Consider the following 14,365-nt stretch of genomic DNA (forward strand, 5'->3'; position numbering starts at 1 on the left):
CCATAAAATAATGTTATAAAATATATAAATCTATAGTTTTATTGTTTTTATATTTAATAACATTGTATAATATTTTCATATATTTATATGTAGTACATTTATGTTTTTATAGAACTACGTAATAAAATATAATCCATAATCAGTGAATCCAACAATAATATTTAAATTCTATATATTACATAGTGGGAAAAAAAATAAGCAGCTGCAAATACGATCCATAAGAAACAGCTTATCAAGAAAGAGATCTGTCTAGAAATGAACGATAAAACTGATAGGGAGGAAAGTTCATCTGACGCAGCATCCCTTTCTGGTTTTTGAACAACTTAAACAGTAGTTGGCATCTTCCTTTCATCTGAAGATACAGTCAGAAACCTTCTCTAAAGTGTCGACATCCAATTATTTCCATTTACAGAGATGAGTAACGTTGCTCTCTGGCATGATGCCTCACTGGTTAGAGCTTTAGCAGTCATTGAATGTCATCCATGTCGAGATCTTTTTTGCTGATCTGCAGCTTTCAACCAAACGGATAACATTGGCTATGTTCTTTTTATTTTTACCTTGTAAAATTTAAAATGAAAGCCTCCAAGATTCACTGGGGGAGAATGCTGACAAGAAAGGTGCCAGGTGGCCCTGTAGCCTGAGCTGCTGCACTCATCCCGTCCCTGCGGGCTGAATGGGCAGCCTCAGATGTCTAACGCCTGTTCCTGTGTTCCCCTCAGACACCTGAAAGCTAGAGCTTGTGCTCAGTATCAGCACATCCAACTGCCTTTTTAGCTCTGGCCTCTAGACAGATTTTGCAAATAGCCAAGCTGATATGCATGATGACTATGGGAGTACTCATGTATAGAGTAAAACGTTTCTGGGCCCCAAACCTGTGCTGAAATGTTCATCAGCACTGGTCTGTGGGTCAGGCCTTTGTTTCCAGTGAATATCCCTTTGCTTGTACATAAAAGCAGCTTGGTGTACTTCATAGGACCATCCATGCACAGATAAAACAGAATATACTATATTTTGTACAGAATATTTTATACCTTGTCTTTGTCCACTGGGTTTCAAAAGATGTTGGTTGGTAAGGTGGCATCAATATACACGAGAGCAGTTCTGTGCTAATATCTTGATGTAGCTCTTTTCAAAGTATCGAAAGAAGTGGAAAGGCTGAGGTGTGGACAGTAAGCAGTCAGCTGGAAGTTACTCAGTGGGCTGAGAAGTGATGTCTTACGGTGTCGAAGACCAAAGGTGGTGTACAAAGTAGGAGAGCTGTGGTGAAGAGACTTTGGTTTGGGGACTAAGCCGGGACTTCTTGGTCTCGAGTGGGCAGAAACTGTATGTGCAGTGGGTGTCTGCTTGGGAAGGAGTTAGCACCCATCCTTGCATGGTGTGCACCACGCACCTGCCCGACTCCAGAGGCTTTCAGAGGGCAGAAATGCCGTCGTGTAGAGCTTCAGAGAGCCACGAGGAGAAAATGAAGCAGTGAATATTGTAGGAGTTCAAAGAGATTCGGGCGGTCCGTGAAAGAATAAGGGAAGAACATTTGCTCAGGTTTGAATGTGAAAGGTTTTTGTATGTGACAAAGCCACAGGTGCGGTTTTATTATAAGGTAATGCGGGAAGTGGATTTTGATAAAATAGTAACGGGAATATTGTCTGCACTGTTTGCAGTCACCTAGAGAGGTAAATATAATTTAGCTATGTAGGTGCAGGAAGACGCTGCTTTTTTAAACAATAGTTCTCTGCAATCACTTAAGATTGCCTTTAAATATATTAATAGGGCAATTTTGCAGTGATGTTTGGGAATTACATTTTGACTTGCACGTGCAGTGGATGAATTAACAAGAGCCACGAAGAAACTATTTTAGCACCGATTTGGAAATTCCCACAGAGAGACCGTTTCTGTGAACAGCAGTATCGGGGATGAGCCCTTCAGATGCCCGGGGTAAGGGAATCGGTCCCTTCCCCGTGTCCCCAGCCCTGCCAAGCCGTGCGGGACCCCACGCGCGGCAGTAGGGTCTCGGGAGGCAGGCAGGCGATGCCCATCACCCGCTCCGCGAGAGCCGCAGACCGTGGGAGTCTCTGTGGCGCAATCGGTTAGCGCGTTCGGCTGTTAACCGAAAGGTTGGTGGTTCGAGCCCACCCAGGGACGGCGCCGCTCTTTTGGCGAGCCCCCTTCCCCGGCCGCCGTTTTGTGCGTGTGTGCGTGTGAGCGCGCCGGGGCGGCAGGATGTGAGATTGGCGCTGGCGGGCGGGCAGCCGCCGGGGGCTGCTGAGCAGGGGGGCCCCCCCGCCGGGGAGCGCGGCGCCTGCCCCGGCAGCGGCTCTGCCCGCAGGCAGCCCCCGAGCCCAGCCCCGGGCGGGGGCGGCGCGGTGCCCGGGCGCCGCCGGTGCCCTACCCCGAGCTGGTGCCGTGGGATAACCGGGGATGGGGGCACGGGGCGAGACAACCTCTGCATCGCCCGGTGCCCGAGCGGCGGTGGGTTTGTTTTCCGCGTCGTGGAGGCCGAAAGCAGCAGCGATAAAACCGGTGGGGAGAAACCTCGCGGCAGGCAGCCGAGCGGTGCCGAGCCGAGCCGAGCCGAGCCGTTCCGCCCGGTGCCCCGGGGCCGGCGGCGCTGGCAGGCCCGGCTGGTGCTGGCACAGCAGCGCTGCCTCCCCGCGCTCGCCCTGCCCGCCCGAAGCCGCTTTGCATAAATGAACGCTAAAAGCAATTACGCGCCGGGCTTCGCCTAAACGTATCAATTAGAAGTTGGCACCTTCGCCGTCGCCGAGCCCGTCAGCGGATTCAAATGAGCATTTCAGCCGGGTGAAATACGGCCGCCTTCCAGCCAAGCCTGCTATTTACAGTTCGGAGAAAACCGAATTCGTGTTAAAAATCCCTCCCGCCCCAGCGAAGTTGTATTTCACGGCTCTTTCTTTTTCAGCTCGCCTGTTTTAAATAAAGGATGCAGCCCCCTTAAAGGTCAGCCCGTGCCATTGATTTACCATCGATGACAAGATACGGCCCTCGCTAGCCAAGTTACCGGGGAAAACACATTTATTTAGGAACACCGGAGAATCTTTTTAAAGTAAGAAACCCTAAATCGTCGATGCGGTGTGCGTGCCGCGGTGTGCTGCCGGACTTCTTCCATCGCCCGGCTCCTTCCCGCTCCCTGCGGCACCGAGCAGCGCGCTGGGGTCGCCGGCTGCGGGACCCCCTGCTCCTGGGCGGCACCGCTTAGCCCCGCAGCACCTCCCGCAGCTCGGGGGGGTTTATTTTCACCAGAGCCGTTCGGGCACTCTCCCTCCTCGACATCCCCGCGTTGTTCGCAGCAAGATTTGAGGGGCAACGTTGCTTGAAGGGCTCAAGCCCGGTGAGGGGACAGCGGATGGAAATTTTAACCGCCTGCCCGGCGTGCGGGCATTACGAGCCTCCTGCGACCGGCGGCACAGAAATTGACGGTGCCGGTGGGAAGCGGCTTCAGGAGCCCAAAGACACCGCAGCCGGGCTCGGGGGCACGTAGGGCAGCAGCGCCTCGTCCCATCTGCCCGCGGTCAGGGCTGCGGGAAACGGGAAACGCGGTGCTTTTGGGGGAGAAGGCACGGAATCGGGGCTTCGCGCGAAGTCAAAAAAATACTAAAAAAAAAAAAAAACAAAAACGAGAGGTCGCCGGAGCTTTCGGTTACCAGCCGCGAAGGCGGCTCGCACCGGCTGTGTAAAGGCGCACGACCCCCTGCTCCTGGCCGAGCCTCCTTGGTACCCGCAGGAACTCCTCCTGCGGCCCCTCCGCAAGCAGGGCACCCGCACCCGTGCCGAGCCGAGCCGTGCCCCCCCCCGCTCCCCCCGCCCCGCCCCGCAGCTGCTCAGTGGCGGCCCCGCAGGGAGCCGGGGGCCCTGCGCCGGAGCTCAGGTGGTCCTGGGGGGTCGCTGCCGGGGCTGTCCCGTGCGGGGCCGGCGTGCCGAGCCGTGCTGAGCCGTGCTGAGCCGTGCCGAGCCGTGCCCAGCCGCGCCGAGCCGTGCTATGCAATGCCGAGCAGCGCCGAGCCGTGCTACGCCGTGCCGAGCCGTGCTGTGCTGTGCTGTTCCGAGCCGAGCCGTGCCGAGCCGTGCCGTGCCGTGCCGAGCCGAGCCGCCGGGGAGAGCCCCCCAAGCCAGCCGGCGTCCCGAGGGCGGTGTGGGCGCCCCGGCTGGAAAGCGGGCAGCTCCTGGGGACGGCCCTTTGAACCCCCCCCAGCCCGCAACGACTCGGAGGGCGGGCGAGGTGCGGAGTAAAATATCGCCGGGGTTAAGGAAAAAAGACGGGGCTCTGGAATATTTGCGACCAGAAAAACTGTGGAGCTCCCAGAAAGGGTGCACAAACCAGCCATCTTGAATATTTTAATCTCTGGCAAGTGTTTCTTTGGAACAAAATGGATGTTGGAGGGAAGCAGCGCGGTTAACGTCGCTGTAGCCTTCCATTTCTCACACCGTCCCTCTCGCAGCGTTCCGCTGGCACGGAGCAATGAAACTGGAGGGAACGCCACAGCCTGTCCTCTGCGTGCAGTGGTCATAAATAATCGCGGTATGAGCACTGCGGGCTGCAAATTTAGTGCCTCTCTAAGCGATGGTGCTTTCTTTACCCACGATTTATATTGATTTGTGGGCATCAATATAAGTCACATGTAAAGCTGTAAAATCGCTTTCAGCGCTCATTCGACATAAACAAACAATTGGTCTGGATTCACCGAGAATACTTTTGCAAAGATTTTTTTTTATCCTGATTTTTTTTTTTAATCCTTTTTTTTTATCGTACAGTACGTCGTTACTGTCACTGAAGTCAGAGGAGGTGTTCCCTCTGATCACCCTGGAAATTGCATCAGGCCCTGGGCTGAGAGTTTGTTGCGTATTCGTGATATGAACAAATTATTCTAAGGATTCATTGTTTGGCCATAAAAACCACTCTAGGCTGAAATTAGGCTTAGAAAGTCCCCAGGATTTTTTCCACTTTAACTAAAATGGATTAACAGCTGTCCTTTTTTTTTCCTTCCAAAACTGATGGCGAAAACAAATACAACATGCTGATTCAGATGCTTTTGTTTCCATAAAACTACGAAATTGCTTTATTATTATTATTATTATTATTATTATTTTCCTCCCTAAGAATTTTAAGTCCCTTAATGCTGGTTAGGCCTTTCCAAATTTAAAAAAAAATAAATATTTAAAGGCAAAAAGTGTAGCAGCCGACTGACAGAGGGGTGTGGTGAAAGCAGAGACAATAAGGCAGCGGTTCAGATGCAAGGCTTTGAAAGACTCCTTCTGAGGGCTTATTTATTTATTTACGTTCTTTTTGCTGTTTGCTTACTTTGGACCTACTCTTTCTGCAGATAAGCTCAGCAGAAACAGCTCGGTTAAAAAGCCAAAGACAGCTAATAAAAATAACGCAGAGGTGGCTGGAGAGCATTGTCTAAAGATTAAAGAATAGGACTGCAGGGCAAAACTGCTTGATTTTATTGACTTGCTGATTTGCTTAATGTCAATTTAGGCAAAACTTCTTACCCTAGGTGTTAAGGGTAAGGTTACTGTTAAGACCAGTATTGTTCTTGTTAAAGTTTCTAAATTTTTAAGGCAGTTTTGGAGTTCTGATACACGGTTCCTGATATTTTCAGTACATTAATCCAGATTTAACTTCTGTATCTGAACATTTTTGCTCTAATTTCTCTGTGCCATATTTTCCCCTGTGGACTGATGCCTTAAAATATATCTAGCATCTGTTTCATAGGCATCCTGATGTTTATATAGCATTTCTTGAGACTGTTTGGATCAAAAGGCATGAAGTCACACAGCTTACCAGTCTTTTTTTTTTCACAATTGGAATATGTAGGAACCTCAAAAGAACAGTGGTTTTGAGAAGCAGTAAGCAAAATTACTAAAATTCAAATGACAAGCCCCATCAGAGGCAAAAATTGCAAACTTGTATTTGTACAAAAATATTGCAGAGACTAGAAACAATAGCCTAGAAAAGCAGCTGCTGACTTCCTAAAGGACGTCGTATGCTACAAATGAAAACTGCATTCTGCTAGCTCAAATTGTTAGTGTTATCTACAAAACAGGAAAATCTCAACTAGATTGAATAATACTGGGAATTTGGGGACTGCTGTATGGCCCAGAGAGAAAAGGTATATCAAATTAGTTGGAAGCTTAAGGAACTGCATTTAAATGTCAAGAACCCCCAGTTTATGTGGGAAAGGTGTGTAGGATGCCAGAGAGGAAACAGGGTGCAAAGAAAGGACTGCAGAGATAGACCTCTTTGTTTTGTTCATCAGATGTAAAGGACAAAGAAATTTGATCAAAACAAGTAAGTTAAATTTTTTTTTTTAATGATGACTCAAATGATACATTTTGCTTGAAGAGAAACAACACTGTAGTATTATCTCCTGTAAATAATAAAGCCTTTATTCATAAAGTTCATTTCCCCTCATATACCTGAAATGTTGTTACATGAGACAAACTCAGATATTTTCCTCTGTTCAGTATTATATTCCCTGATCTTCATCATAAGCTTTGGTGACAAACCCTGAGAGCTAGATTGCCCCTTCACGGGCGTGGGTGAACAGGCAGAGAAAGCTGCAGGACTACTTCCATCCACACATTCCAGAGGGGCAAGGGAATTCTGGCAACTTCCAAATACCCGAGGCCAAAGGGGTTGGTGAGTTTGCATTTTATTCTGAATGGGCAGGGTATTCTGATCGTTCTGTTTTCTGGTTCCACACCAGGCTCTGCAAACAGCTGTTAAACGCTTATTAGAGTAGTGCATGTATCGGCAAGGAATAATTGATATAACAAGCTGAGCACTGTTTGTAAAAAAAAATTTAAAATTAGCATAGTTAAATCAGATGTATTGTTTAGAAAGTGATTGTAAAGTGATGCAGTAAAATGGCAGAAAAACTGCAGAGATCAGTCTTGGTCTCCTTTTCACAGATTACTTGCAAACATTCCTGGGTTTCTCAGACGTGCGTGTCCTTCAGATTACTCCTCTAAATATTTCTTGTTCTACCTCTTGACTGAGAATAGGCAGCTACAGGTAGCTGCTAGTCAAAACTCAGAGCTTCAGTTTTATTTGGGGATGTGGTTTATCTGACATTGCTTTTTCTTGGATGAAAAAAAGTATCCTGAAACCCATGAATTATCTTGGCAGATACTCCCCGTAATTTGCTCACTGTCAGCGGAGTGAAAGTGATACGAAAAAGGTCTGTGCCATTAAACACACCGTGCTTGGTACTGTTGGGCCTCCCAGGGCTGGCGGCCTTAGGTACTCCGAATATAAATGAGAGATAAAACTGGTAATTAATGACGTGCAAAGCCCCGAGTTCAGACAAATATTTGCGAAGATGTTTTATTCATTTGGCTTCAGCCTTTAGAAACGAGACCTGTTTTTGACCAGGTCCGAGTGAAAATGAAGAAAACTCGGAGTGCTTTTCCTCTTTCGTTTTCTTTGGGGCAGCGTGAGGCTCCAGGAGCAGAAGGTGGAGCTCCCCCACGGCAGCCAGCCTGGCGGACGCGCAAGCAGCAGTGACTGTCCTTGACTTCTCTACTATGAGCGCTTCACTCCCGGTTTGTAACTTGTTCCGTTATATAATTTTGGTCGTAGCTTCAAAAACAAGGCTCTTCTGTATGCCTAGCCTAAATTTTTCCTTCTCTTTTAGTCATAAGATCCAGCACTTTCTTTTTACCACTGTCACGCACTTTAAAATCACAGATATGCTGGCTGGAAAGGATTTTATTGTGGAAAGAAGATAAGATTAGCTTCAGTAGAGATTTATTATTAGAAAATGAATAGCCGCATTTTCAAGATTTAAGAGACTTGTACAAATTACCCGCTGGACAGTTTTTTAGTTTCCAGTTCACATTAGTGCTGAAAGAACCATTTGGGGCCTATTAGCCAGCTTTTGGAAAGTTTTCTTGTAGTGGAAAAAACTGTCAGGGATCTGGAAATGGAGACTCATCTGGCCAGTGGATGTTCATAAAATTCGTAATGACTTCAGCAGTCTTAGATGGAGCTGTTGGGGCTGGGCGGAAGCCCCGGGGCTGGCCTAGCGGAGGACCCAGGACACGCGTGGTGCTGGGAAGCAGGGACGTGAGGCCTGGGACAGGATCTGAGATCTCTGAGTCTGGCTGTGGCTGGGTCGACACCGTCTCTTTTAAACAGGATGCTGTGCTAGAAATTGCAAGGGAAAATAAAAGAGTATTTCTAATGCGCGGGGCGTTTTTAGGAGCTTGAATTGTGCTTAGAGCGCTTTGGGTTCTCCTACAAAGGCACTTTACAACTTCATACGGGCAGTTCTATGTAAAGATATATTCCTCTGAACTGGAAATGTTTTCAGTTTAGTTTGTGTTGCGTTGGAGGGGTTTTGTAGTGAAAATCATGGTGCATTTGAAGTGGTGACATCGTTATATATGGAAAAGCTTCTTTACAGCATTTCTAGAGGCTTTCCCCTCAGTAATGTTACTCAGACATCTGTGTGCCTCTAACTCGGAGTCAGTTCTGTTCATCTCTGGTAACTCGACTTTGGTGGTAATACGTGAGGGACGAACCCAATTTATGGTTGCTTTAACTGCTTGAAAAGTGGAGCGATACAAAACCAATATTAATTCATTTTTAAAAGCCCTTTGCAGTCACTTCTAGCTTTGTTTATGTAGCGTGCCAAGCACGTGATAGTGCAGTCAGGCTAGTGGCTGCTATTGGCAGTTGTGGATTATGTTGCCCTGTGAAATCCACGCAGCTTCTCCCTGACCATATTTATATCTGTTTCGCTTTCAGGCAGTCAGGGGAGGTTGTCTTAGTCTCAGGGGCTGAATGGAGTGGTCCTGAAGGTGAGCGCTGCTGTGATACTTCCTCCAGGAAAAAAGGCGTATTATAGAAAAACTCAGCACATCATCGTCCTCTCGAGGAAAAATTATTTTGTCACTCAGCCATTAGGCTACCGTGTGCAAGAGCAGTGTGCTGCTCTGCCAGCCCTTTGGGGCATTTCTCTTAGTGCGAGGAGGAGAGCTGCAGACGTGCTGAAACCGCAAGATCGATTATAAAGCCGTGTGTGTCCTGGGAACATCTGGAAGGTGAGCTGCTGCAGCATCGATGAGATCAGCGGAGCGGGACATTCTTTGTTATCCTTACCTTTTGGGGAGCTGTAGGACTGATGAACATGCCACCGAATACGTTTTCTTTCTTTAAATATTATTGGTAATATGTTAAATCCTATTCCTTCTCTCTCTCTGACTTTGTTAGGCTTCCTTTTGAAAGATGAGCAGGTTTGGGCTGTGCCACTTACTCATCCACAGAGGAACAATGGCTTGCGAAATGATAGCAGGTGATTTCTGGGGTTTGGTGCTTTGGATACTCTGCTGATTTAGACAATAACTCAAATTGCTCTCCTCAGCCTTTTTGCAGCGTGAACCTAGGTGTCATATTCATTTGGAACGGAGTATCTTCCAAGGTGTGTGCAGGTGGAGGTGAGCACACAGCAGCAGGGGAAGCGGCGGCTGGCGTGGCTTCCCAGGGATGCAGCGCGGTTGCTGAAGACAAGACCTCCAGCCCCTCCAGCTCCAGGGACCCACAGCTCTCAGAGGCAAAACCTGCCAAGCCCCGAGCCCTCCGTGCAGCGGGCTGCTGAGTCCAAAGAAGAATGAAGCTTTTGTGGCGGTCGCTCCATCAGTGCCACGTCCCTGCTGCCCACCGCACAGCCATGTGCTAGCCCGTCAGGATCTCAAAACGAAACCACCTCTCCTCTCTGTGATCCCGTCTCCTTTCTTCGCTGCCTTTCGGTGCGTTTTGAACAGTTTTTGAGCCTGGTCAGGTGATGCAGGCATCCCTGCTGCTCCTGCCCGCTCGCAGCGCCTGTGAATGAGCTCTCCTGGAGCAGTGTTTCCTGCCTGGCAGTGACACGAGAGCTGCCTCGCGAGATGGATTTTCTCACTCCTTCTCTCTCCTGCTCTCTTCATTTCTCCTTAGTCTCTCCGCTGGCTTTTGCTTCCGAGATCCCTGACTCCCTTTGTGCCACTCTCCCCTTTTTCCTTTCTCTCTTCCATTTTTCCCATTTCTTGTATTCTCTCTTCACTTATTTTTCTCTCTATTATCTTTCCTGTCCTCCTCTGCATTCTTTCAATCCCAGCAGGGCTGGCGCATACAAATTGACCCCCTCCCAGTCAGTAATGTGATCGAAGCTCTTTGTGGCTCCTGCTATCTCTATGGTAACTATCAGGGGGGTCTCGAGAGTGGTGGTAGACCCAGTGCACCGGCCCACATACTGTTGTTCTTGCTGACAGTACATACTGACCACATGGGCCTGACTGCTCATTTAAAACTACTTATTATTTTAAAAAAATGCTGGTGTCTTAGAGTGCTTAAGTGGGAAAACTGACCGCATGCCTGAGCGCAAATAGTTGTTGGTTTCTCAGGGTTTTGAAAATGGTTTCTGCGTTCAGAGCTGCTTTCCTTGGCAGGTCTGTTGTTGTTTTCTAACCATTACAGAGCAGCGCGATGGCTGTTTTATGGACTCTGGAAACAAGGGTTACACGGCAAAACTGAGTATCCACGTTGTGGTGGTAGCCATTGGCAGTGCAGTTGCTGCGTGGTTATAACCAGCAGAGCTTAACAAAGTAGGGAACGTGGGGCTGTGCATTTTAAATGCTGGGGACACCTGCCTTTCACTGCGCTAGCTTGTGTACAGCACACCTCTCAGGTGGCTGCTGTAGCGCAGGTGTTAAGAACGAAACTGTGGGGAAGCATTATGCTGATAATATATGTGCTTGTCCACGATTTGGGGTTTGTGCAAGCATGAAATGACTGTAGGATCTGACTGAAGGAACCACAGAAAAGCCTGTGGTGTGGACAGAAGAAATGGATCCAGTCCCGTCTGGCTGCCAGGGTTTCCTCAGTGAGCCCTTGAAGCCAGCGGGAATGCAGGGAACCAGAGAGACTGCCTGAAACCTAAGGCTGCGTATATTTCACCAGATCCACTTGCCCAAGGGAGAAGCCCTAGAACTTTTGAAGAGGTTAGATTCATAATACAAAATTAATTTCCTCCAAATACATGTGGAAATTACTCTTTGAGTAGTACATCTGATATTAAAACTGTATTTCTTGTCAGGACTGCACTCTTTAAAATCACTGATTTTTATTCTTAGTTTTTGCCCAAAGCAAATTTATTCTACAGTATTTATGTCCAGAAAAAAGTGATTCTGTTTCTAACTGAATTTGTTAATTCCATTAATAGCATCTGCTTGAAGGCAGGTATAATTAAAACCTATGGTAAATTCTTCTGCAAGATTATCTGAGATCTTAAAATAAATTTTGTTTCATTCGTCGTACAGCTTTGTAGGAATTTCAGTGTAGGAAAATGTTGACTAGCCGTGTTATATCCTGACGTGTATCGCTGCATCACTTAGGCTGGGCAATGTTGGCCAGTCATTCGCATTTTACTGGCCTTTCTGCTGTTTGAAAAGGTACCACAAAATCCACACTGGCCTATTTGAGTCTCTAAATCTCTCAAGCAGTAACACCGTGTTGTTGACACTGAATCATCTGTTTGCTCAGATCCTCGGAAAGAATAAACTTCAGAAGATGATCATCAGGCTTTTCAGCTGGCTGTACGATCCATGTTCACAACGTTATTAATCGTTTGGTCCATGTGGATGCATGTCGACTGGGGGTTTTACATCTACCTACCTTTAAATAAAGCAAGATGTATACAGAAACGGCACTTTTTGGTGAAATCCGGTCAGCGGTGAAATGGTTAACACTGTGGGCATTTAAGTGGTCATAATTAACAGTCCATTAAGATGAATGGAGAAAGTTCTCACTTAGCCATGCTATTGTTTCATTCTGTCTGTTTACAGACTCAACGAGACAGTGTGTGGCTTGACATGCCCGGGTTTTTGCGCCAGGGAAGCTAGGAATCGCGTTTTAAATTAAATAAAAACCTTAAGTAATAATAATAAAAAAGCCTTTGGAAACACATTTGCTACTTTGAGGGATTTCTAGTGTCCCAATCAGTGGAGAAAACCTGCAATTTCACTCTTTTGAAGAAGTGGGTTTGATACTAACTGCTGTGCTGTTTCCCATTGCACAAGTACGCGCAACCAAGGCCTCGCCATACCTCAGCTGCTGCCATTTGTACCCCCACGACCATGCAGTGGCAGCACAAACTCAGCTCTCCTAACCTGTAAAATGCCCCTGATTCGGATGGATGACTGCTTTTTTTACAGTTTAGTATTTTATATAAAATCCTTCTATTAATATCATCAGTATTTATCATTAAAATATGAAATAGGCCACAAAATCAACATATCACTCCAACAAATCACTACTGTAAAAAAAGGTGGTTTTTTTTCTGTTGTTTTTTTTTAACCTTTCCTTTACCTACCCCAAACCAGCCAGCACCACGGATGCCCCAGGACCCGCAGCAAGGCCCTGGAGCTGCTAACCTTACGCTGCAGAAGGCGGCTCTCTCAGCAAGTTCAAAATCAGGCATCTCGAGAGAGCTGGGACAGGCCCAGCCGGGGATTCCTCTGTTTGAACAAGAAACTTTTTAGCGAAAGTGAGCTAGGGAAACTGTTCGGAGAAGCATATCGTTTTGAAGTAATGCACTGTTCCTTTTTAAAAGGTCTGTATTTTATAGGTACAATTTTTTCCTTGTAAAAGATTGTGAGTGTAATTAATTATAGGCAATAAATTATAAGTGCATTTCTTAGCTCCTGGATGTCTAGCTACATGACAGTGCCAGAAATGAGGTAGTTAAACATACTGAAGAGGAATAACACAAGCAGTCATTTTAGCTAGATTTTACTCTTAATTTTGGTATCAGAGTGCCTAAAAATAATATAGCAAATATCTGTATTTATCTGAAAATTTATTAATTAATAATTTGAACATAATCTAATGACTTTTTTATTATGTATGTATGTATTTATTTATTTTCCCCAGATGCTGTTTTGGTCTAAAGTACCGGAATGTTTGCTAAAAGATAACCTCAACATTAAAACATTAAATTACAGAATTATGTTTCCCTTTATATTACCCTTTCTTGTTAGAAATAGCATGTTCACAAACAAATATGGTTTTGTATGCCTTCTAGAGTTTGGATTTCTTTTGCTTTCAATTTATCTCTTAAATTTAAAAAAATATTATATATTTTTTTAAAATTAATGTTGATGGTCTTAATAAAAAGTCTTGGTGTTAATTTTTGCAAGCATGTGCTAGGTTCAATTTGAATTAGGCCATAATACCTTAATATTTAATATTAATATTAAAAATGCACCTGAAAGAACTAGAATGATTCCTAAGGAGGTTTTGCAGAAAATCACCTTTTGTCATGTTTTCCTGGCAAATTAGATTTAAATGAAGGTAAATTGCTCAATTTTAAAATAGAGTATTTAAATTTTTTTCAGTAAGTTGACTCTTACATGTCTCTGCTTAATAGGAATTGTTAATATTTTGGAAACGATGCAACTGAATAATAGTGTAAATTAACAGGAACCTTATACTGTATGCACCCAGGAAAACTGTTTTTAAAAATGAAATAATTGATTTTATTGATCAAAAATAGAATCCAAAATAGTATAGAAGAGATACTTGGAGACTAAAGCTGCATTTGAAGAACAGTGGGATTCTTACTCATTAAACATGAATTAAAATGGTTAAAATGAGTTTTAGCATCCTTCTTTATCTCCTTGAGGCACTGTCTGTAGCAGAGCAAAGACGTGACCTCCAGCAGATAGCAATAAAAGACGGTCGGGAATCGGTATTGAGGACGCGAGGCCTCAAGTGCAGACCCCTGGACCTGAGCTCATGGCATTCATGAACAGTGATTCGTGGTTCAGAGGTGAGCTGTAGCTCCCGAGCACACCTCTGCTGTCTGCAATGCTTCTGAGAGCTTTCAGGTGCTTTAAGAAAGGCTCCATGTAAGATTATTCATGCCAAATTTGTTTCCGCCGGTTCCTGGTAGCGACATGCACGCTGGAGCGAAGTCAAGGCTGAGGCGTGCAGCAGGCCTCACGTTGTTCGGCGGCCATCACGGGGTGGCAGCGGCTCTGGGCAGTCACAGAACGGAAACGTAGATGCCACAATTTCCTGGTGAAATTATGGGACAAAAATGTAGATGCCAGGATTTCCTGGTGAAAGGGGTCTGCCCTCAGATTCCTGTGACGGGAGGGGTGTCTGGGAGGTCTCCTGCATTTGGTAGCTGAAGTGAAGAGGCGACTGGTCTTGGTTGCTCAGGCTGGGGGGTAGGCCTGTAAGGGAGCTTGCTCGTCTTTGCCTGTCTGGCACTTATTTTTTAAGATTTGTGTCTTCCAGACTATTGGTTTCCGTAATTTATAATCTTTGTGTAGGGGTATCTTGTCAGCAGCTCAAAGGCCGAAT

The 14,365-nt window shown here is 46.1% G+C and overlaps 1 long non-coding RNA gene and 1 other non-coding gene across 3 annotated transcripts; both read left to right on the top strand.

Annotated features, from left to right (window-relative positions):
- Positions 1-181: 181 nt before the first annotated feature.
- LOC106030322 (uncharacterized) lies at positions 182-13,246 on the top strand. Of its 2 annotated transcripts, XR_010829116.1 has the most exons (4): positions 182-6,304; positions 6,481-6,655; positions 7,451-7,560; positions 8,768-13,246. It is a non-coding gene; the product is annotated as an uncharacterized lncRNA (long non-coding RNA). The 2 variants fall into 2 exon arrangements; XR_007162549.2 differs by having other exon boundaries at positions 186-6,655.
- Positions 2,066-2,139, top strand: TRNAN-GUU (transfer RNA asparagine (anticodon GUU)). Its single transcript has one exon. It is a non-coding gene; the product is annotated as a tRNA-Asn (tRNA).
- Positions 13,247-14,365: the final 1,119 nt, after the last annotated feature.

The sequence above is a fragment of the Anser cygnoides genome, chromosome 2 (genome assembly GCF_040182565.1).
Source record: "Anser cygnoides isolate HZ-2024a breed goose chromosome 2, Taihu_goose_T2T_genome, whole genome shotgun sequence".
NCBI lineage: Eukaryota > Metazoa > Chordata > Aves > Anseriformes > Anatidae > Anser > Anser cygnoides.